The sequence below is a fragment of the Rhyacophila brunnea genome, unplaced genomic scaffold (genome assembly GCF_057557595.1).
Source record: "Rhyacophila brunnea isolate RB1 unplaced genomic scaffold, BYU_Rbru_1.0 scaffold_8, whole genome shotgun sequence".
NCBI lineage: Eukaryota > Metazoa > Arthropoda > Insecta > Trichoptera > Rhyacophilidae > Rhyacophila > Rhyacophila brunnea.
In genome coordinates, this window is record NW_028233350.1 from 40,314,755 (window position 1) to 40,339,577 (window position 24,823).

Here is a 24,823-nt window from a genome sequence, read left to right on the forward strand (position 1 = left end):
AATTAGAAATACAATCACTCCGTACCTATATATATATATATATATATATATATAATATATATTGATATAGCATTTTGGTAGGTGCACGTAAGTATCAAGTCGTACCTATCAAATATCTGATAAGAATGATAGCTTTACTATAAGATATATAATACCAATCAATTTCAAATTAATGTTCTTACATATTGAATATACTACAATGGTCGACAAACAAATGGTCGACGAATAATGCGTCATTATTTCCTCTCAATGCAATACGGCCATTTCTTTCCAGTACGACGACAGACCACTGTGAACTGTGATACGGTGAAATGTAATACTACACGTAACCCATGTATGGTTCAGCAGGCCTATTCTACATTGTTAACACGTTTTCGTTATTGCTCCAAAATAACACGGACATCACTCCGAGCAATTCCATAAACAAGGAAGGTTATCTACAATAATTGTGAGCAGCACCGTAACACGTCTTACTTGATTCCAAATGTAGGACGAGTTAAACGCGGACACGACAGCGTGTTAAAAAATATCATATCTATTCTGACAGTAGTTAACTTCCCGGGATAATGAAGTGACTGAATACGACATAATATTTTGACTTTTTATTGCTTTTTAAGTTAAGTGATATGTTAGAATAGCCCCCCAAGTCTTACAGTCTACAGTCCTACAAAGTTATCTAAAGAACTGTCAAAAATGGAACTACGAACTACCATATGGACGCCATTTTGAAAACGTTTTTCGAATGTCAGATCCTGTCCAGTTTCGAGTCTTGATTGGGTAGTTTTCGACAGTGGCTCCCCCATCCAATCTTTAGATAAGTTTGTAGGTCCTGTATCTATGATGTTCACTGCAAAGCCGGACGAAGTCTTCCGATTGGCGCGGAGGCTGTGGACAAAGTCGCTCGCCAGTGTAACTCGCGTCTGTAAAGTGGACCTCGGCCGATATGATCTCGCTTGCTGCCGCTGTTCTGCTGCCTGCTCGCCCCCGCCGCCCCCTCTGCGCCTCCCCCGCGGACTCGCATCGCCAACACAGTATCTCCAGTCGACAGAATGAGAGAGAGATGCCCCCTGCTAGCTTTTTTATTTCATTCTTTCAATACCTACAACATCAACGAGTACAATATGGCAGGGTTCACGACATTCATTCACTCTATTCAATCCAATTTTCATTATTTTCGTTGGTATTGCAAGCAAATTCAAATTTTCATACATTTTAAGCACTGACTTACTCAGGGAACACAAAGTGCGTTCGTTACCTCGGTGTGGTTGTAAGAAGGGCTCTCTATTTCCATAGCTGTGTGGAAAAAAGTAAGTAGGTATATTATGTTTTTACGAAATCACACCGATGTCATGTCAAATCAATATTTACCGTCTTCATTTCTAGCCTCACTAAGTTGATTATTCATAACGTCTTCTATATCAGTGTTTTTTCAACCAGTGGTCCGCAAACTTTTTTCTAGCTTCAAAACCCGTGCACATGCAAGTGTTTGTGCATTGTGTTTTTGTTTTTAAAATATATTAATGGATTTATGGATCAGACTTTATTATACGTTGCCATATAAATAATATTTTTTTTTATTTCTGCGTTAGTAGTCAGCAAAACGTTTCTCGTATTTTCAGTAGTCAGCATCTGTAAAAAGGTTGAGAAACACTTTTCTATATTACTCGTAACGCATATTGCGGAGATTGTACGCGTATCGACTGCTTTCTCACTCGCACTTATATTCAGTTTTTGTTTAGTCCTTGGTATACACTATAATACTGTGTAAACCGATTATAAGGACCTACGTTAAAGTGCCCACCACCACCCGTCATATATGCACAACCGACCTATTCGATAACTCAATTAATAGTGAATAGACAATCGGATAGGCTGCATAGTATTTCGTCTAGCATTGGTTTGAAAATCAACCAATAGCACATGTCCTGATTCAGAGTTTCCGTCGAGAGTGTCGACAGATTTTAATACCTGGGGGTGCACGTCACGAGAGATGGCACTTTTCAAAGAAAGTTCGTTATTCTAATGGAAATGACTGGGGCAACATTCAACTCGGTGCGTAGTGTCTGGGACTCACGATTGTACTCTGTTAAAACCAAATGTCGCCTATTCGATGCTTGCATTCTGACTTGCTGCTTTGCGTAGCAAGAACCATGTCACCTTACGAAGGCTCAGAGCAACAGTGTACTGCGCTTCGATGACATCTGTTTGCGACAGATACTGGATGTACGTTGTCATATCAACGTAAGGAGTAAGGAGTAACGATGATATACGTGAGCAGACCAAGCAGTGTCTGATTATACTGGTAGTGAAAATGCGACGTTGGACCTGGCTCGGTCACGTGCTGTGAATGTCTCAAGATCATTTCCACCTTGCGTGCCCGTTAATCCGCTAAATACTATCCACATAGTATAGGTATTCGGCAGAACTATGGGGTGGTGGCATGACCTGGAATGACACAACAATACTGGCATGCTCCAACCAAAGGGAGGACATAGTCGAGTAAAGAAGAGCTGACTAAATTAAAATATTAGTATTGCTGTGTATAAAGAATGGTGCTCTTTTTGTTAGCCATATGTTTTAACTTGGAAGAATAACTTAAGTTGAAAAAATCATACTAATAGGTACCTACTGCTACTTACAACAGAATAATAAGTATCCCTAGACGGAGCTGGAACACGCTGCGTCCATTTCCATTAGTGGTAATATATCCTGGGCAGAAGTACTGGACATACTGGAAGAACCGTCCAGAACGAGTCAAGAGCTTTTTTCTTTTTTTTAAGATCCCATTCCCTACCAGATATTCCACGCAAAATTCAAGACGTGCCCTTTTTATTCTAGGTTCTACTTGCCTATCTCCACTCTACACGGACAGATATTTCAGAATAAAATCAATGTAATGGACACCATAATACAGAAATGTCCCCGTGTGTGTAAGCTTATCGCTTACGGCAGGGGTTCACAAAGTGTGTCTCGCGGACTAATTATGTCCCGCGTAACTTTTTGATGTGTCCCGCGAGATTTATGTAAAATCTGTATAATTATTTTATTCTTCATATCGAATATTAAAAATCACATCTAGAATTAAATATCCTCTGGCAAAAATGAGGACTTTCACTTGAGGTAGGTATATCCAAATATAGTTAAACACGTTCATCAAATGGCTTCTTTTTTTGAAAACAACTATATTTGTGAAAAAACATTTTCTACAATGAGCATTAATGAATCAAACTTAAGATCAAAATTAACAGACAAACATATCGCATCTGTTTTGCGGATTTACACCACAAAATTTGAGCTTAGATTGCAGGATTTAGTTTATTTTGAAAAAAATTAAATATTATTTTTAGTACCTACCTATATTAAAAAGAGTAATGATATTGTATATTTATTTAAAAATATAAGTTCACACAGTGAAATATTTTTTTATTTTATGCCTTATGTTTTTTTAAAACAGAAAATGAATGAATGAAGAAGGGTGGCCCTCCAAATATTTTTGATTTAAAAATTGCCCCTTTGACGAAAAAGTTTGTGAACGCCTAATATAATAATGAATACAATTAATTTCTAGTCTTGCTTTAACGTGCAGAACGTGTTGTATTATAGAAAAAGGTTGGATACCGCTCGGCTGAACTACACCGCGAAATATGGTCCACTGATTCAATACTGGCGAGCTTTTTAACGTTTCTCCGGATTCTCTATTAGGAGTATTATTACGATCATACGAAGTATAAATGACAAAGTAAATCATTAGAGATGTGGGTGTGTTAGTAAACTGTCAACTGTGTCGCGTGTAAGGGTGTGGGCGTATGCTAGTGTGCGTGGGCTCACCCGTCCCGAACATATCAGTAGGTACAATAAATACATTGTGCCCGATTGATATGGTACGATAATTTGCTCGAAGTGTGAATAATATTATCGCCGTGTCTGATACTGCAATCTGCAAGAAGTCACGTGAAAACATTGACTTATAATACCTGGACACTGCATCTGAAAAATGAATGCACCCACAAGAACGCGGTATCTTGCAGCGGCCGAAAGCATCGATCTACAGGCCCTAACGTCGTCACCTTGATTAAACATATCGGTATAGGTAAATCGTTTTACAGTGGCACCATGGGTACGGCAAATGCGGCTTGCAGTAAGTTGTAGTGGTATTGTTTGCTAGCATTGAAACAGGCATTGTCGCAAGCAATTCAATCTTAGACTATAGATACATCTAGACGCCACCCATTGCATTGCTAAATGAAGATGCGTGCCGTGCGTTTGGTTTGTGGGCGAGCGAACGCATTCGTATTCAAATGTTCGAGACCATAGACCATTTCGCTAGTGCTCGCACTAGACGCTCAGAATTAAAATATATTTTTCTATTTTTTTTACGTTATATAGTAGTATTTTTAAGCGGTCAAAATGCTACCATTAGGTAAAAATATCCATAATTTAAGTTATTTTAAAGAAACGCAAACAGTCACTTGATATTAAAATATATAATAATATAAAAATAAATTATCACGAACATGTATCAACTTACCTATGAAACGTAATACCATCTTCTTGCTTATCAGTACGGCTACCACATTTTAATACAACACACAGAACCATCTTTTCTACTTAATTAACTAAAAATATTTACCACTGACTTTATGTTTAACACAAAAATAACAATTTTAGCAACACGGTTATCGACGCTTAGTTAAGCAATAAGGTAAGATTTGGCGGCTATACCGTAGCAAACCATCTCCCACATCTGTAAACCTTTTATCTTAATCTAGCGCGTGTCGCAGAGATTATAAGGGTGCCGAATACTCTCTCACTCGCACTTATGCATCGTTTTTGTTCAGGCCTTGAATTCAATACACGCGCGAATCGCCTATGGTGCCACTGTAGAATGAGTTACCTATACTTCATTCTACAGTGGCACCATAGGTGATTTGCAGGTATATTGGAATTGTTTACTGCAATGGCTGTTTCAATGTCAGTAAACAATAACACTGCAACTGCAAGCCATTTTTTACTGTACCAATAGTGTCACTTTATACTAATTTACCTATACAGCAAGGTTCGCCATACTTATGTAAATATAATTGAATTGAACCGAGAATAATGCAGAGAGTTTGAGGAGGCTTACATCCAGAATAAGATTAAAATATACTGATGATAATACAGAGAATAAAATCTAATTATTTACTGTATTTTAGCAATAAAACGAAAAGACAGGTAAGTGCCAACACTGCCAACAATAATACCTCGCATTGTGATAAAACCGTTAAATTCACCGAAAATATGCTAATCACCTTTTTTGTGTACAATTTTACGATCTTCATTTCATCTAAAAATAAAAATTCTGTAAGACTAAGGCCTTCCGCTTACGAGAATATTCAAAAAAGACAAGACTGAAACTAAAATTCCAGCCAGTATCTAGCTAATGTATTTCAATGGCGGCTCGCTTACGGCAAGACTGGAATATTTCAGTTTCAAAACGTTCGCTACTAAACTGAAGCGACGCGACATGCTAGTCTCCCAGTGTCTCAGTTTCCAGCCCCCCACAAAACATTTGTGCCAATATCAGTAGATTCGATGAAAAATCATATTTTCTTACAAAAATTGGTAGCACTGAGCTGAACTGAATAAGCAATAACAAGCCAAGACGTCAAAGTTTATAAATGGGCGAACCGATTCTTAATTTAAAATGTGTGGCAGAAAATGAGCTATTCTCCTGCCTGTATAATTACAGGCTGCCAGAATATTTCCGTAAAGATGTTACGGAAAAGGCTTAGAATGAAGTAGAAAAGACAATGGGTTTGACAGTTTGAGGTTATGGGATTATTGCAAGTGAGTTTCGGTAGCGCCGTGTGGGAAGCATCAATCAGTGGCCAGTGTATGAGTTCCATTAGCAACCAGTTCGTCGGATTTTAGTTTCTCCATGAGCGAAATGCCCAACAGTTAAGGCTATACTTCAGCTGAGGCATGATCTAAAAAGATCGTGACTAGGCGATGCGCAGATTGTGCAAATGACGCGAGCCGAACGAAATATAATTTGTCATAAAAATTCAACATACGTCCTTTTAATTTGTTTTGTGATGGCGTCGGAGGAATATATTCTTAAAACGTGTAAAGATGACTAAAAAACGTTCCGCATGTACTTGAAAAAGAAAACATGTCAATGAATATACTATTATTATTACGAATATAAAAATAAACATAACATTAAAAGGACGCATGTGACAAATTCTATTTCGTTCGGCTCGCGTCATTTGCGCAATCCGCGCATCGCCTAGTAACGATCTTTTTAGACCATGCCTCAGCTGAAGCCTTAAGCCATCCAGGATTGCACGAATCCTGCATCAACACAAATAAGCTTATATGCGTTTTAAATATTGCTCGAAAGCGTTGGACCTCCGTCTGCAAATGCGTTAGTGCAAGCCACCACGTAGCAATTAACTGTTTATTATTGTAAGCTCGCATATGTTTAAAAGATGTATTTATAGACCCGCTCGCAGATGATTTAAACAAAACGCCGATTCGACTTCTTGCCAGTTACTTTGCTTCTGCTCTGCAGGCTTCCATCATTCGGTGTATTCTGTTGGGCCGTTTTACCAGGTCTCGCACGTCATTCAACTGTTTATGCCGAATTTAATCGAAAATAAGCCATCAACACATCTCTCGATCGTGTGCAGTGGCGAAGGTTGCCTATTGAAAGTAGGTGGGGTGTTGCAGTTAACTGAAAGAAAGTCCTATGACAATCATATTTACAGGACTTGGTTTTACCTTTTTTAATAAGTACCTATTTGACGAAAAAAAAGACAACAAGCACTAAAATATAATATAAAAGTAACACCCAACTCAGATCGAACTCGGGCTAGGTAGGTAGTTCAGCGTTTTGTCGAAACGACCGTTTCGGATCGGATCCGACGCGGGAAAAAAACAATCAATATATTATACACAAAACATGTTAGGCTTTATACATATAGCCTCAGATTTTGACATTGTGTGCGTGTGTTTTTTGCAATAGGTACATAATCGTTTGAATGTGTTGTATCACCGCCATCTTTAGATTAATAAAGCCTGAGCATAACTTTTTGGGCAAGCAACGAGTGGTCCACTGCCATACTATTTATTGATAACGTACTTGCAAGCAGAGTTTGGTATTCTATAATGACTGAAGAGTATAAATAAGTTATTAGTTATTGTTGTTTAGAATCGACTGTCACATTGACAAACGTCCTAGTGTATTATGATATTATTATACACAGAAGAAGTTTACTTATTTTGATCGTCACTTCCAATTATTAATAACACATAACCACTAAATCAGATGAACTCCACGGCTCCAAGATACGTTAAAATAATCTGAAAGAATTGTGAAACTAAGACTACTCCGACAAGTGAACACGACAGACGCGTCAGTATGAGCACTCTATAGACAATGACAAGTCATCCCTAGACAACGGGAGGGGCAAAAAGTAGGACCAGTCGTGTAATGTATCGGCTTCCTTCTTCAGTGGGCAATGGTTGTATCCATGAAATGTACCAAATTAATTGAAGCCTTCGTCTTTGTTCAGTTGTCTTTGTTATAGCTCGTTACGTATTAGTGGAATTGACCAAGTCTATACAATACTGTCAGTGTGCATTTACCATTGATGAATGCGCATAGAGCATGGGGATGCCAACATGCGAAACCCGGGTCACAAAAAACGATTCAAATGAAATAGGTACCTAGTACAACACTTTGATCAAATTCTATTAAATCCCAATTCCATCAAGTACGCTCGGTGGATATTAGTAATTTTCTAATTATAGTCTATACCTAATAGATTTCATCGATTATTATCCTTATGATAATGACAATAAAAAGAATTTTCCGACTCATTTTTTTCTGGATATGCTATCAATGCAATCCTTGTCCATCCGAAGAGTGACTGCTCTTTTAAGACGATACATCAGTGAAACGGCAAATAATTTTCAACTATAGGCGCGACGAAATTTTGGATTCGCTGGCATTCGGAGAGCGAACGTCGAGGTGTGAATACGTAAATCTGTTTCGTGATGGCGACGGGGGTATTAATTCTTAAATCGTGTAAAGATGACTAAAAACGTTACCCGTTTACTTGAAAAAGAAAACATATCAATGAATATATTATTGTTACTAATAGAACATAATAGTGCCCAACACCACCCGTCATATATGCACAACCGTGGATATGCACGGCCGCTTTCTATGACGCTTTAAACGTGTCTGAAAGAAGTGATTTTAAGTGCTCATTCCGTCCCGAGACGGAGCCGCACGGGACTGATGCTGCAACCATGCACCGTAGTGCTTAAAGAAGAAAGTTAAGAATGAAAATTTTTGTAGTTTGGACTGGCTCTGCTGTCCGCTGACGTTAAGCGCTTTGTGTACCCGCATACTGAGTGTCACGAATTGAAATGGATGAGTCTACAGAAGAGTCGGGACTATCCCGCTCCCCATACGACCCTGCAAATTTCTCAAATGCCGCAAAGTTGGCCTCGGTTGCTACTAGATCTCCATGACCAATTGGGCCCGTGTGGGGACGGACCCTGGCAAACAGCTCCGCTCGTTCGAATTCCATAAGCGGGCAATCCCAGAGGATGTGTTCAACATCTTGGTGGTCATGCCCGCAGGTACAACCCGGCCCATCTACTATCAAGCCAAACTCGTGGAGTCTGGCGGCGAAGTTGCCATGGCCGGTGAGGAACTGGCTAATCAAACAGAACATTAAATGGACGCATATTGGATTTATATGACAAATTATATTTCGGTCGGCATGCGTCATTTCCACCCGCGACCCGCAATCCGCGCATCGCCTAGCCACGATCTTTTTAGACCATGCCTAAACTGAGGTATAAGCCTTGAGGCATTTCTTTTTACATACTTTTTCGTGATTTCATTTACAATCCGGGTACACTGGTCTTAATTATCTATGTATCGTCTATGTATCGTCCGATTAACCTATTTGTTTGCACCATAAAGGTTGATTTATTTATGTGGATCTATATTATGTACACATGTTAAATAGGTCAAATTTATAATTAGGTATTTAATTTTAATATTTACATAAGAACTTACTTTATCTACTTCTTTTGTGTTTTATATTGGTTGTTATTGGTAATTACTTAAATCTTTTTAGTTTTTTTTTCTGTATTATGTGTAATGGCGCATTGGTCAATAACTGTAATGCCATAATACCCTTTTCATTCATTTCTTAATATTCATATACGTATACATACACATACATACACATATCTTTCGAAAGACTCGTTTTTTGTTTTACTCAAAAGCTGTTAGTTATAAAAATAAATCTCTGAAACATAGCGATTTTTGTGTTTCACTCGTGAATCCTCTTAACACAATACACAATAAAATTATTAATAATGACATAATGAATACGTGTATTAATTAATGCGCTAAGTACCAAAAACATAAAAACTGACATTTTTATAGAAAAATGTTCTACATACCAACGCCAATAACTTCAACTATACCTAGTCTAAGTGCCTCAAGCAAGTCAAAAAAATACAGCAAAATAATTAAACCTGTCGTCGTTGTAAGTCCGTTGGCGTGTTTTATTTATAATGGTGTAAGTAGCACTGCAGTGGTCAACGGCATCCAATATAAAATAGCTGATGATGGTGTGTTGACACTTGCGAGTTCTTAATACCTAAAATTATAGAAGCTGCCGTGATTGCTTCACACTGTAAAAATACATTTTTCAAAAGGTTTGCCTCATGAAATTTTACCGCAATGACTCGGTATTTTTTAACTACAGGCAATACTACTTTTTGGTACTTAGAGCCTTACTTAATACACGTATTCTATAACACTATTTCATTTAGTTAATTTTGCCTACTAGATAAGATTGGATAATAATATTATTATATTGTGGACGAATTGTATTGATGTATTTTTTTTCTTTTTTTCCAGATACTATACTACTAATAGTATGACCAAAGTGGATCCAGTGTATTGGCAGAACACCCGCTTCATTTGCATCGAGCCATATAAAAGCAAAGTGAGTTACATACTTATTTACTGTGCAACTGACCACTGACTGTGGAAGTTCGCAACTTGCATTACATAATAGGGCTCACATGCATAGAATATTGACGTTACATTAAATCAAAATGACGAACAAATCTATGCACATATCAAACAATTAGACGCAAACATCTCGATTAGCAACGCTGCTTTATGGACAAAATTATTCCCATTTTTTCAGTTGCTCGATAATTATTATTAAAATATTTTATAACAATAGTGAAAGTATAAAAAATGCACAATTTAAAATTTATAGTAAGTATGTTTATTATTTATATACATAGGAACACTTCCGGTTTTAGTAGATATGTATTCAGAGTTCACAGATATTAATCAACAATAACAGAGAATACTTCAAACGGTAGATATGTGAAAACAGATTAACAAGATAAAATGACTCGCTCGACCAAATAATTAGTTCAGTGCAGGTAGGTATCACATTTGACAACTAGAAACCACACTTATCACTGGAAAAGAATCTCGATAGTGTAAGGTGGTTAGTTTCAAAATAGAGGACATGTATGATGAAAAGCATGAGAGCTAATCAGACTAAGCTGACTAGCTATAAGACTGTGAGAGATAGAAATTACAAGAGTCAACATAGAGTTGAATCCCAATCCATCTACATAGCGCTTGCGGCGTCCAGTCAATGAACAGCGACATCTATGGGTCTTTTTTCGAATTCATGCTGCTAAAAAATTGAATGATTGTAAAGTTATAGTTAATGGGTATAAACATTAAACAATTTATCAGTGGTTAAACCCAGGGTCGTAATATCGGAAGAAAATGTATCTATACCAAGTGTCGGTGTAAAATTATGCTTGTCCGCGAAATATCGTTACTTTTTTGACAGCTCTAGTTATACCTACCCACAATTCCTTGGACTAACCGGGTGACATAATGTGAAATTTTTCGAGATTTTCAATCCCGAATCTCGAGAATTGAAATTTTTAACATTTCGGAAAGTAGACAGAAAACACAAAAAGTTCAAAGACTGATCGGGGCATCTAACACAATTAAGCCAACGTTGACTCAAAATGTGCGCAATTTTTGCAACATCAGGGAATTTTGTGTCTCAAAAGCGTACGCGATTGTCAGAGACAGCGATTGACAGTCTGTTTTTTGAAATTCCATTTTAATAAGTAATGTTTTGAATTATTTTTGTTTTCCTACTTCTATTTTGTTGTCTTCTTACATAAATAAACAAAATCGTATTTTTGGGATTTGCCTGTTTTACACTGATTTTAGGATTTGTATAGGTTTTTTTAAATTTTCCGATATCTCGAGAATTCTTTTCTAGGAATCCCGAATCTCGAGAATTCAAAATTTCATCATTTCGGGAAATCCCTAATCTCGAGATTGTGATTTTCTATGGAAATACCCAACTCTAAGTACAGCATTCTCCAACTTGTTATCCAAGGAAAAATCAATGGTATACGTAGCTGAGGACGACGCCGCATTTCGTGGCTTAAACCCCTCGTTATTGGTACGTGTGCAACTCCACCAAACTGTTCCGAGTAGCAGATGATAGAGTTCGTCTTAATTGTGGCTGATCTCCGTTAGGGGATGGCACGATTAGAATAATATAAGTAAAGTGTTTTCATCATTCGTATATTTTTTATTGACATGGCAATAGAATTTTATACACAATTAAGATAGCGTCTGTTTAAATTTTAAATATTAATGTTAAATCTAGTGTCGACACGATAATAATAATATGATGTATTTTGATTTATCAGGAACAAGCAAACGACATCAAAAACTTTGTTCAGTGCAAATGTTTATAAACCACCTTATAAATTATATGCGGACATTCGTACCTATGTATCTTGGTCTGGACTAGGGAATCCAATCCCGGGATCCCGAATCCCGGGATCCCGGGATCCCGAGCTATTTTCGATACCTATGAATCCCGGGATTGATAAACATAATCCCGGGATTTCGGGATTGATTTTTTTATCAATTTTTATGGAAAATATAACAGAAAAAATACTTTTAATACAAAATAACTACATTAGAAATAAACTGAGTTTGAATGAAGTTTGATGTGTAGGTTGCCGATTCATTTTATTTTTTCACATAGATTATTAAAAATGAGAAAGATTGGTAAAAAAACAATGCTTCGCACTTTTAACAAAGTAATTCCACCATGATATCATACGTTTTACGGCAGTTTCATATTTGGCTGACTAATTAGATTTATGAAGCGGAAAGGCCATAAGTACGCCATGATTATTTGCTTTACTATTGTAAATCTCGCTGATCTATTCATTATGTCTTTACTATCAGAAATAGCAATCTCATATTAAATTCACATTATTATTTATATTACAATATTATTTACTCCATTAAACTTGTGTATTTCCAAGATTTAACGTATACAATATTAACAATAAATGTCTTAAATAGTATAAATTATACTAGATTTATTTTTGACCGATTTTATCAATGTTATTTGTAAATATAAAAATTTTATATTAACAATGGAAAAAAATCCCAATCCCGGGACCAGTCCCGGGATCCCGGGATTGTCAAATTGTAATCCCGAAATCCCGGGATCAGAATTTTGGCTCGGGATTGGATTCCCTAGTCTGGACTAGACATTAAGTCAGAGATGACAAACCTTTTCTGCGTGTCAAATTTTGTAAATTTACTGTAACGATAAGTAGGTACCTTCCATATGTTTTATAAGTTTACAATACACATACTTACATATTTTTTTAACAATTTAAGTGGTGTTTTCGCTAATGTGATGATCGTATTGGAGGTAAAGTAACGTCTACGCATTTGTTCAAGGCGTTCAGTGCGATCATCGCATAAGTAAAAATACACTATTAGTGAGATGTATGTTGTTTTCTGGTATTGATTTATTTATTCACGATCGATTGAAGATTTTCAGAAGATAATTGAAGATGTTGTTTATAAGAGAAACGTACAATATTCGTTTCAGTCTAATTAATGCCAAGACGATGCTTTACCATCGATTTGAAACAATTCATCTACGAAAATAGTTGTTCGCAGTCATTTTATATTTACAAAGATGTTCAAAACCGCTGTAGCGGTTCGTTAATGTTATTATTGAATTAGACCAGTGATTCCCAACGTGGAGCGTACACCCCACCGGGGTGCAATTTGAATGTTTGGGGAGCAAAAAGGTTATGCAAATCATTTGAAGACGAAGCATAGCACAAGGATCGCACTAATTTTCTTGGTACACGTACAACGTAATATACATATTTACTATGCCCTATGTGCATTTTTTATTTGAAGAAATTCATTTTTCTTCAGAATTAATAAGGTATTGTAATAAGTAATAAGGTAAAAATTTGATAAGGTAGGGAAAGGTTGGGAAACACTGAATTCGACGTATCGCCATCGGGTAATGAGTTTAATTACTTAAAATAATCTAATCTAATTAAAAATACTTACTTTCAGCACTAATATTACTCTTTTATTCACTGAAATACGATTGTTAATGGTATATCTAATAAAAAAATATTTAATTTAACGCATAATCTGACGAAACGCCGATAAAACATATTATTGTTGTCAGTGGATTTTAAATAAATTAAATATTTGTTAGAAGTCTGTTTACGGGAAGCCAGGCGGCTCAGCACTAATTTGCATAGCCGATTTTGGCAAAATTCATGAATTCAAGAATGAAAACCTAACCTAACAAATAATCCAGTATATCGGCTATTTTCAAAATTTGTTTGCCGCTGGCTTCCCTTAAGAGCGTGCATAAAGCGTCAATTACATTGAGCTTTTTTATGAGCTGATTATTGGCAAATTTATAATCTGCCTGTAAATTCGCCCAGTGTAATCATCGAATAAGCTAATAAGCAGGTTGTAAACACTCCACCGAAAAAAGTTGAAAGCCGGTCAACTTTTTTCAAGGTCAAATAAAATTCAGTGTAATTTAGCGATTTTTTAACACAGTATTTCTCAACACGTCCCAACAACTATATGTTTTAAAATGGTAATAAGTTCGAAGTAAGCTAGCGCCGCAGGCGACTTTTTTTTGCTATTAGAGCAAAATTAAGATGTGTGTTTATCTCATTTATCTGGTCGACCCGTCACGCTGGGCCCCCCCTGAGCCCGGGCCCCTAGGCTAGAGCCTTGTCAGCTCCCCCCTTGTGGGGGCCATGCGGTACACTATCAATATCTATTGAAAATGGATTGCGTACTATTGCTAAACTTGTCTCAATTTTTTGGAAGTCACCAAATCTTTGTGAAAAATCGTCATTCAGAGCTTTAATAATTTTACCATATTATTCAAATTTATATTCTGGTATATTCAGCAACTTCAAAGTTGGAAAGTGGTCCACGTTGTTATTCGATATTTGTCGAAGGATTAACTTGAGTTTTAATTGAAATCCAATCAAACTTTTTACCATATCATGGGCATATATTTTTTTTCCTTGCAACGCGGAGTTAAAAGTATTTAAATATGTCACGATGTTCAACGTCGAAAATATTGGTTACATAGTGTGATACGAGACGCAAGGAAGACGTACCTACTGAGATAACACATTTACGAAACAACAAATTCTTCAAATTTTAATTTATTGTCAATATTTCTTAAAAAATTATAAAAAAGTTATTCGTAATCAGAAGTACAATTAATGATGGCGGGCCGCAAAAAAATACCCGGCGGGCCACATGCGGCCCGCGGGCCGCAGTTTGCCCCCCCTGGTTTAATGGAAACATTGTTATGGAGCGTAGCGACCTCCCGGTAAAAAAACGAACTACGTTCCGTCAAAATCGCTCGCTGGCTTGTGTCTTATCAGCGAATGGAAAGTTTTGTGTGTAATCATGAAATCGCAGTAGCTGAACCGCCCGCTTTTAAATTCGCCAATAAACAGCTCGTAAAGAAGCTCAATGTAATTGAGGCTTAAGTGAAACGGCAACTAATTTTCAACTGTATGTAGAACGAAATTACGGCCGCGTTGTCATTCGGAGAGCGATAGTCGAGGCGTCTGCACGTCGATTCGTTTTGTCATGGCGTCGGATGAAAATATTCTTAAATCGTTTGAAGATGACTAAAAACTTTACGTATGTACTTAAAAAAGAAAACATGTCAATGAATATACTATTATTATTACGAATATAATAATAAACATAACATAAAAAGGACGCATGTTGAACTTTTATGACAAATTATATTTCGTTCGGCTTCCGTCATTTGCACCCTCGACCTGCATTCCGCGCATCGCCTAGTCACGATCTTTTTAGACCATGCTTCAGCTGAGGTATAGCCTTAAACCGACAAGAACCAAATATTTGAAAAGAATAATGTTAAACTTTCGCATACTTATAATTCTAACTTTGCCCGCGTGTCACACAAAATTTGTCCGCCCGTCATAAGTTCGCCATCTCTGCATTGCTTACTAAATGCCATGTCACATACTCGTTCGATATACTGAATTTTACTCTCGCAGATGGGCCCATTAAATACTGTTTAGTTTTATTTTCATTACATAAGCCGGAAATTGCAATATTAACATCATTTCGTTTCACAACTTCCTGTGTATAGTATGTGTACATTTTATATTATTAATCTACTTAGATAAATAATAATTCTTATTACACAGCTTCGTCCATTTCCTCTTAAATTAGAGTTGAGTTACTATCCAATCAAAATTATTGCAGTGTTTTGTTCGTCGTCACGGCTGATTGTAATCTCAAATAGACAGTTGTCTAAACACATTAAAGAAAACCCTTTTTAATATACCAGACGTTGTGAACCTATAACACGATTTTATATCAATCAAAAATCAAATCAAAAGTTGATTTTTTAAAACTAAAATATTGAATTAAATTCAATTTATTTTTAACATATTGTGGACATTTCAAATTATAAGTTTAAGACGTTCACAGTATGACATAATTATTATTATAAAGAAGAAAAAATTATGTAATAAAAGCGATAAAAATGAAAATATAATAAGAGAACATAATATAAAAATACAAAAGCAGTGAAAATACAATTATACGTATATAAGAAGTACACCGAGTTTGCTAAGGAGACCATATTTTAAGAATTTATAAAATAGCGTCCACCTAAACTCACGCAAGTGGAATATATCAACACCCGAAGCAATTTGGTTGATCATAGTTATCGCCCTCCCAATTGGCATTACCAGTGGCAGGTTGGTTCTTCTCCTTTGGAGAATAAACAACTGATGCTCTTTATTTCTAAGATAATTATCAGGGACACACAGGTTGACACTGCCCAGAATTGCGGAGTTCTAATTTATACCTCGTTGCAGTGACCCACTACCATGAAGTGGACCTCACGCATGGTAAATTTAAATATTTTTCATTTGCTGAAAAAGCCATCCTAGGACGTGCAAAAACAATCAATACTAATTATAAAATTGTACTGTCTATCTGTATGTTTGTTGGTAAAACTAAAAAACTACCTTTTACGAAAGTTTTAGATTATATTGCTGATACAGATCTAACTGATTTTTAATACACTTTCATCTCCATACTCAATATTTCACAATAAACTTATGGAAATAACGAATTTTGCAATAAGTCAATAATACGAATCAGCCTATTTCTTCACTGTATATATTTGTTTTCCGTTTACGCCTGTGTATCATGGGGAAAAGTCATGACGGACGACTAGTAACTTTTTTTTTTAATTGACTCCAAAATCCGATGTGAACCTGGTCCGCTTGACGAAGAGATTTCGTAACAGAATTTTGTTTTACAAAAAATGGATGTTAGTCACTTGCTCAACCTGTTGGGTCAATGCTCCGGGTCCAAACACACATTGAAAAAACAACATGTGTATTTGTCAGACCCAGGATTCTATAATACGATAATTGTTACCGCTCTGCCATCGCGTAATTCTTAATTTAAATAATGAAAATAGCAATAATTTCAATTCATTGTTACTTTTAAAAATATATATTCAGGGGCGGAACTTTTGGGGAGGCATTCTCCATTACAATAATTATCTAATAATGAATCTCTTCTCTTGGTCGTACACTCATGGCTGAGGATCGTGACCACTTTTTAAATTTGCCATCCTTTGAGCGACCATCACTTTCTATCCTTCTCGATCTTCCGCTTCTCTCAGGGCAGAATAAATGGTGCACCCAGTCAGCTCTTTCATTTGGTCGCTCCAGCGCGCAGATGCTCTTCCTCTGCTTCGCCTTCCCTGGAGGCCACCGAAAACCACCAGTCTCTCCAGGTTGTCCGGTCCGCATCGGACAATATGTCCAAAAAACTGCAGAATTCGTCTCGGACATATTGTCGAGAGTCGTTCCTTTATCTGCAGTCTCCGGATGATTAACTGGTTCGTCCTGGCGAAGCATACGGCGCAAACACCACATCTCAAAGGCATCAATTGTCTTCCGCTCCCTTGCCTTCCCGGTCCATGATTCTCGACTCCGTATAAAAATATAGAGAACACTAATGTTTACACAAGCATAATTTTTGTGGCAATCGAGATTCCCCGATCCTTCCATATCGTCGGTGTTTTGTAAAAAGGGCGAATCAACCATTTTGGCGAAATCGAGATTTTAATGTACCCCACTAGCTTTGTTGTGTAAAAACGGCGAATTTTTATCTCCACAGGAAAGTACTTAAAAACTATAATGGACTAAAATTAAATTAATTAAAATTACGAAATAAAAAGCAAATGTGACATATTAGGCCTTTTAAAATATTATATAATAATACCTATTATAATGACAGTATTCTTTCTAAGCTTAATTATAAACTTGTTAGATATTTATAATCATCTACAGGTAAAAAACAAATACATGTCAAAAGTTATAAATCCTCCTCCTGTAAAGTAGCGTTTTTGGTTAATTCGCCCTTTTTACAAAACACCGACGATATTATAGTGGTAAGACGTGTCATCACATTTTTTGCAATCTCTGTACGCCTTCTGATATCCGCTTCACATCCGCCCTTTCCACTGATTGTCGATCCCAGATATACAAACTCGTCCTCTGTTTGAAGCAATCCAAATGGTCTTTTAAAATATAGCAATACCTTTTTTATGCTTTGCAATGCACATGCAATTCCGCATTTCAGGATTATTTGTTTAGAAATGTAAACTAGCGGAACCACATATCTATTATCTTAAAGATGCATAATCGGTAAGCGAATGATATATTATTTTTTCACTTTCTAATGAATATCAAGATACCTACAATAAGCAAAAAACTATTTTACAACGTTAGGTTGTATTCTTATTTGTCCGGTACAAATCTTGCAATCGTTTTTTAACTAACTTCCCGACTAGATAGACATTTGAAATTTTTAGAATATGTATATCTGAACACGATGCCAATGCTTTTTTTTAATACTTTTAGCCATCTTTAAGTAGAATTGAATTCATGTTTAGTTAATTCTGTTTTGTATGAAAAGTTATTTCGATACCATTATTGGTTACTAGGAGGTCCTAGCAACTAAATTATTATAAATAATAAATAATATATACGTGCGTTACTATAGAAATCAATATGAAGTGACATTTCATTATACAGTATTTCTATCAAGTACAATTTTTTTTGATCGTTTAAGCTAGTCAAGTCAAGTGTATATGATTCAACAGAAAATTTAAAAACGTTGTATATAAAAAGTTCTTTTTATCTTGTAATTATGTAGTTATTTTGTTATCCAAATTACTGTATCATTGCAAAAACGAAGGATAACCGTTAGGTATTTCAGTTCCCATTATTTTTGAGTTCCCTGGTTATAATGGTGTCGGAAAGAAAACGCGTTTTTGAAAGTGATGTATTTGTAATTATGTATGTGAATATATTTAAGATCAATTCAAAGTAATTTCGGGACTGCAAAAATCACAGTGAAAACGTTAAAAAATCAACAAAACAGTGTTTAAATAAAAATTAATGTGTTATCCAAGAGCTCTTAGCATATTATTAATAGTATTAGAGATAATATCGTCACCTCAATACTACAACTAGATAACTTAATTTTCACTGTTTTTGAGATACTCGTAGCTAGTATTGAATAATATGAGTCAGAAGATAATGGGAACTGTAGTATTAATTTTGTATTGTATTAAAAATATAAATCCATTAAATAAATAAAATAATATAACTACAATTTTCATACAATTAATATTATTTAATTGTTCCCAATTAGACAAGCACAATTTTCCATTTTTATTTTAAATACTAATTATAGCCTAAATATATATATATGTTAATCAAGTAAAGTTTAAATTTTATTTTCCTTACAATGACCAAATCAGAGTTATCCAGTTGTAGTATTGAAGTGACGATATATTATAATATATTATATAAACGCGTTAATCACTGGCGAGAAAGGGTTAGTGTGTAAATAACGTATCTAAGTTACAAAAAATTCTTGGTATTTAGTTATCTAATTATTATTAGTCTCAAAAATGAGATAGTTGTGTTTTTATATACATATAAATAATGTGTAAATATAATATAAATAATAATGTTATTTGACGCTAACGGGTATTTGATGAGACGACCCTCTCTTTTAATATTTGTAATCTCACTATCTTTGAAAACATTGTGAAGATTTCTAAGGTCGGGGGTTATCTGCTCTTATTTACATTCAAATAAATTATCAATTAGTATTCTTTTCATCGTAAATAATACAAATAAAACAAAATGTTTCCTTTACACGAACGATCGCATTTTATAATAAATAGTTGGTCTTATAATACCTATGTATTCTCTTAAATCTTATTTTATATCAAATAGAGGGACATGGGGATAGTTGTTACAAAAAAATCTTATCGGATTATACAGCTTACTCCAAATAACATCAGAAATTCATTAATCCTCAAATTAAAAGAGTATCCATAAATTAATAAATCAATTATCAAACAAATGGAAATTTACTTCCATCAAGTCGATCGTAACAATTAACCCCCACCCTTTGCCAGGGGTAAGTTGTTAAGTATTTTACACAGTCTCTAGAATATACATACTTAATTTGAAAACACCTCAGATATGCGTACTAGTAAAAATCTTTTTTGAAAAAATAAACCCCCGTTAGGCCAATGTGATTTCACCAATTAAGCTACGGGCATCCTACTTAATTACTACGAGTTTAACTAGTAGTTCTTTCATGATATATATATCTCCCACCCTTTGCCAGGGGTAAATTGTTACAATATACATACTGTGAAAACACCTCAGATATGCGTACTAGTAAAAATCTTTTTTAAACGGGGTCAACGTGATTTCACCAATTAAACTACGGGAATCCTACTTAATTACGACGAATTTATCTAGTAGTTCTTTCATGATATATATTTGAAGTATTTTGAAAGTATGTATATTCAATAATATATAGAATGCAGTGGTGAAGGGTGGAGGTAGGCTGTTAAGATCTGACATAAATAGTGCACATTAAATGTTGTCAGTCATATTTTCATTGAAATAAGGCTACAATGTGTAAATAATAATTGTTAGTTTTTTTAAATTCAATTTTTGTGAATTCGTTGAATAAAAAAAAATGGGTTATTATAATATATGTCTCTCGTGTTTTATAAAAGAAATTCTATCAAACATTTTGATGCAAAATCTTTGTCAAAGATCCTTTATAGTCTAATTCCAGAATCTATCCCAAGCTATCGATAATAATTTTTCATTTTTGACGTATTTAGAACAATTAAAATGGTTTACAAAAGTACGAGTACATATATTAATTTCGTACAAAAAACCCGTGTCGCGAGAAACGATCAAAATGGATAATATTTATTATATTATTATCGGTTCTAGATTTCAAATAATTTTGATTAGGTACCTATCACATATTATGTATTTACAACATAACCTACGTAAATCCATAAATAGCGTATAATATGTTTTTTTTTGTAAATTTCAATGAAATAAATGAGGAAAACCAACAACAACAGTAATTAATAATTGATATATTGAATAAAGTATCCTTGGCACATTAATATTGTTAATAATTTATTCAAATATTCTGCCCGTTTGTATGCACAAAGTTGAACAATAATAATTATCGGCAATCAACCAACCTTTATCGTTGTAGCGAACACAATCACTAATTTTTATTATTATCTGTCATTCACGATACATAAATATGTAACAAGTGGCAAACATATTTTCCGATAGTATTCACACTGACAGACACGACTTTTTCGTACAACGAAGGAACGCGTCAGTAGCCCCTGAACAGCGTTGCCAACTGTGGCATCTAGCTTGTGGCGTTTTTATTAACGTTTTTTGATGCCTCCAACAGCTTCAAATACGCTAGATCAGTGGTTCCCAAAGTTGACTGGGCTCTGACCCATCTAACAAAAATTTCCAATCTTGGGACCCACCTCTTAGCTGTCTTAGAGAAAAGAGGGCATAAATATTGGTAATGCTCAGATTTCCTAGTGGCGAGTCGTGGAACTACTTAATGCTGTCTTATTTGTTCTAATTGAAATAAAAAAATATTTTTTATAAGTGTTACCAATATGAATGAAATACTGTTGAAATAAGAAACACAACTTGAATAAAAAAAAATATTACTAAAATACCTACACCTGCAAGATTTTTTTACAAAGTTATTTCAATGGGAAGGATGTATTTGTTTCTTATTTTTCTTCATTACAGTTTTAGTATCAACTTCAACTTTAGTTACTTTTAATCGCAGTGAGTTTGATATATCCAATTTATTTCGGTATTTAGTTTTAATGTTAACCATCAAGGATAACAGGCAAGGATAATAATTATCAGCAACTGAGAACCAGAATTTCGTTAACTGTTTACGATTGAAACTATTTTTCAGTGACGTATCTTCTGATAAATCAATGAGTTCTTCACTTGCTTTTGTTGACATACTAGTTAGTAAGTCGTCTTGAAATTTTTTTTAGGAATTATAAATAGCTGAATAAAATATCAAATTTATCACTTCCTATTTTTTTTTAATTCATGTATACGGTGGCTAGGGCCCACTCAATACTCGCTCGCGACCCACTGGTGGGTCGCGACCCATAGTTTGGGAAACCATGCGCTAGATATTTAGTTTATATAATTGCAGGCATATCAATTTTCTGACCATCAGGTAGGTAGGTACTTAATGAATTTAGGTCGGTACGTGACAAATAAAACAACATACTATACTTAGTAGGTGTCAATTTATAGGGTGTTCATCCAAAATTTTCGAATGCGATTTTACGCCAGATATATAATACGCCCGTATAATTGCGTTCATCCAAATTTAGTACATAACAATTACATATTATATTAATGTCATTGGTACATAAGCATCTCGCCGAACCCGAACACCTAATGCCCCTCTACCATAAGTTTAGCGAAACCGATTGCTAAATTCGGCAGAGTCCATTTTTGACAGATCGCAACTGACAGCCCGCGTTTGTTGATAATTGTCATAGGTTCTTGTTTTCTTCCGTATTTCATTATGATTCAGTGTATTATTTTGATTATTGTCTAATGGTACTATCTATTTTACAATTGATTCTATAATTGGTGCTTATTTTATTCAATCATGAATGCTTTATTTATAGGTAGTAAACTTTGCTTTCGTAGATAAAGCTAATCTACAATGCCGCAAATTTCGTAAAAGAGGCGACGCTTTCAAATTTAAGAGTCTCGTTAGTAAATACACATCAGACGCAGATTCATGAAATCAAATAAATACAAGTAATATAATATTTTGAACAACTCAATTCACATGATTATGCTGGAATCGATTTATGCATAATAATTATATGGTAGGTAGGTATACTATCACGATAACCATTTACTTTCATTTGTTTATATTGTAATGATTATTTATTCAATAACGTTTATTCGGCATTCGGATTATCCGGCCATAATGTAGTATTAATCGAAAAATAAAAGAAATAATATGAAAGTAAATGTAATAGCGAGTTCAAAATATATGGACCACTAGGGATATCTAGCGGCAAAATGTGAGAAATTGTCATTTATTTGACAGTTAAGTGCCCATAGACATCAAAAACTGACCATAGAGAAAAAATATTTTTCTGTTTTAATATAAGGAATACTTGTTTCAAATAGGCGCGCATGTACAAACACCGTTATTTGCATAGAGCATAATGGAACACGGCGGCGCCCGTATATACAAATCCGAAGCTAAGTGGGTGAACACTCGACAAGTTTTATTACGGCAATAAACGGTTTCGGCGTAAGGTGAGACCGTCATAAACCATTCGGTTCGGCTTATTTCCATGGAAACCCTATTAGTTGAAATTCATACATATTTTTATAGTGCGATATCTATTGAATGTATACATATAATAATACTAGGATAGAATGGGATTTTTTGTAAAGTTTCTGGGAAAATATAGTGTGAATTTTTCCCGTAGGTATAGCCAATTATTTTTTTAAAATTTCACTTCTCGATAGGCGAAAAAGGGTATTGATTTCGTTTTTTGTAGAAATAAAACCATTTTCACAAAATCTAGCGCTTTTTCCTACCAAATATCTTGTTTTCGAACCCTGTCTGGCATGTTTTTGTCAACGACAGTTGGCAACACTGGCCTTGAATATCTTCATTGGATTCCAATATTCCGCGGGTTTTTTTAAATAATTTCTCATCCTAAATCAATGGTATTTTTAACTTTTTTCCATCACATTTTTAGTAGATACTTTACGTCCACTGGTGCTGACCAGACATGTCCAACGCATCGATCGCGGGATGGTGTTTTGTCGAGATAGACTATAATATATCTACTATAATAGAGCAGGGATGGGCATAAAAGTACATGAGATCAACAAAAGCCACATTCTGGATTGTCATATATATAAAGAGCCACACCATAGCCATGTTCTCAGGTAGTATTAAACAAGTATACAAATTCAAATTTAATTACATTTCTACACAAATCTTAATTGCTATATAAAGTATAAAAAATACATACCTATATAGGAAAATAAAAAATCAGAAAGAAAACACAAAATAATTAGTATAGAGTATAGACCAGTGGCGAGGGAAGGGGTAGGCTGTTAAGATTCGACATACATAGTGCACACTAAACTTTGTCAGTCATACTTATTTGTTTCAAATGTTATTTTTTTTATCGATGACACACGTTCTTATTGCATAATAACAAACATCACATTTTATTTAATTTATCTTAGGTTCTATATTCCCGAAAAGGCGGCGCTAGTCTGTAAAAGTTTGAGAGACTATGATCTATTCTTCTCATTGATGGTATATCTGTATGGTAAATAAGTGTGATGTGTATATGTGATGTATATAAATAAGTGTGCTGTATGATACATAGGTTGTGAATAAGTATTTACATCATAATTAAAAAAAAATCGTTTAGTTTATCCGTGTACTTTGAAACAAAGAAATAGAGTTTCATTGATGTTGGCACTTTGCTTAAATATGTATGCCTTGAAGAGTGGCTGTGTCTAGTTTGATTCCAAGATTTGACACACTGTGTGCCAGCGGCCTTACTCATCCCACTAATTGGTAGTTTCGGGGCGCCGCGAAAAAAAAGTTTTGAAACCACCGATTTTATTAAATAATGACGTGTCGTGTCTGGCACGTTAGATGTGTAGATGTGACCGGACCTTCATAATGGTTAGCGTCCAAATTTGATGTCAATGGTTGACATATTTGGCGTTCTGGAGGTTGTCATTGACCACACAATAATTTATTTTGTTCTTAATATCTATACTTACATAGGCATAAGGTAAGTTATGAAGGAAGGGCCAAAATGCGCGTGGGCCTCGCCAGCAAATTGACATTGTGACATTGTGTTTAACTGTGTTACCGTCAAATTTGCAT

At 35.0% G+C, this 24,823-nt stretch overlaps 1 protein-coding gene across 1 annotated transcript in view; it reads left to right on the top strand.

Moving 5' to 3' along the window:
- sty (sprouty signaling antagonist) overlaps positions 1–24,823 on the top strand; it is a 149,258-nt gene that overhangs the window by 55,895 nt on the left and 68,540 nt on the right. Inside the window, exon 2 of the mRNA XM_085959290.1 lies at positions 9,938–10,025. The gene's annotated coding sequence lies outside the window, so the exon portion shown is untranslated. The remainder of the gene's footprint in view (positions 1–9,937; positions 10,026–24,823) is intronic.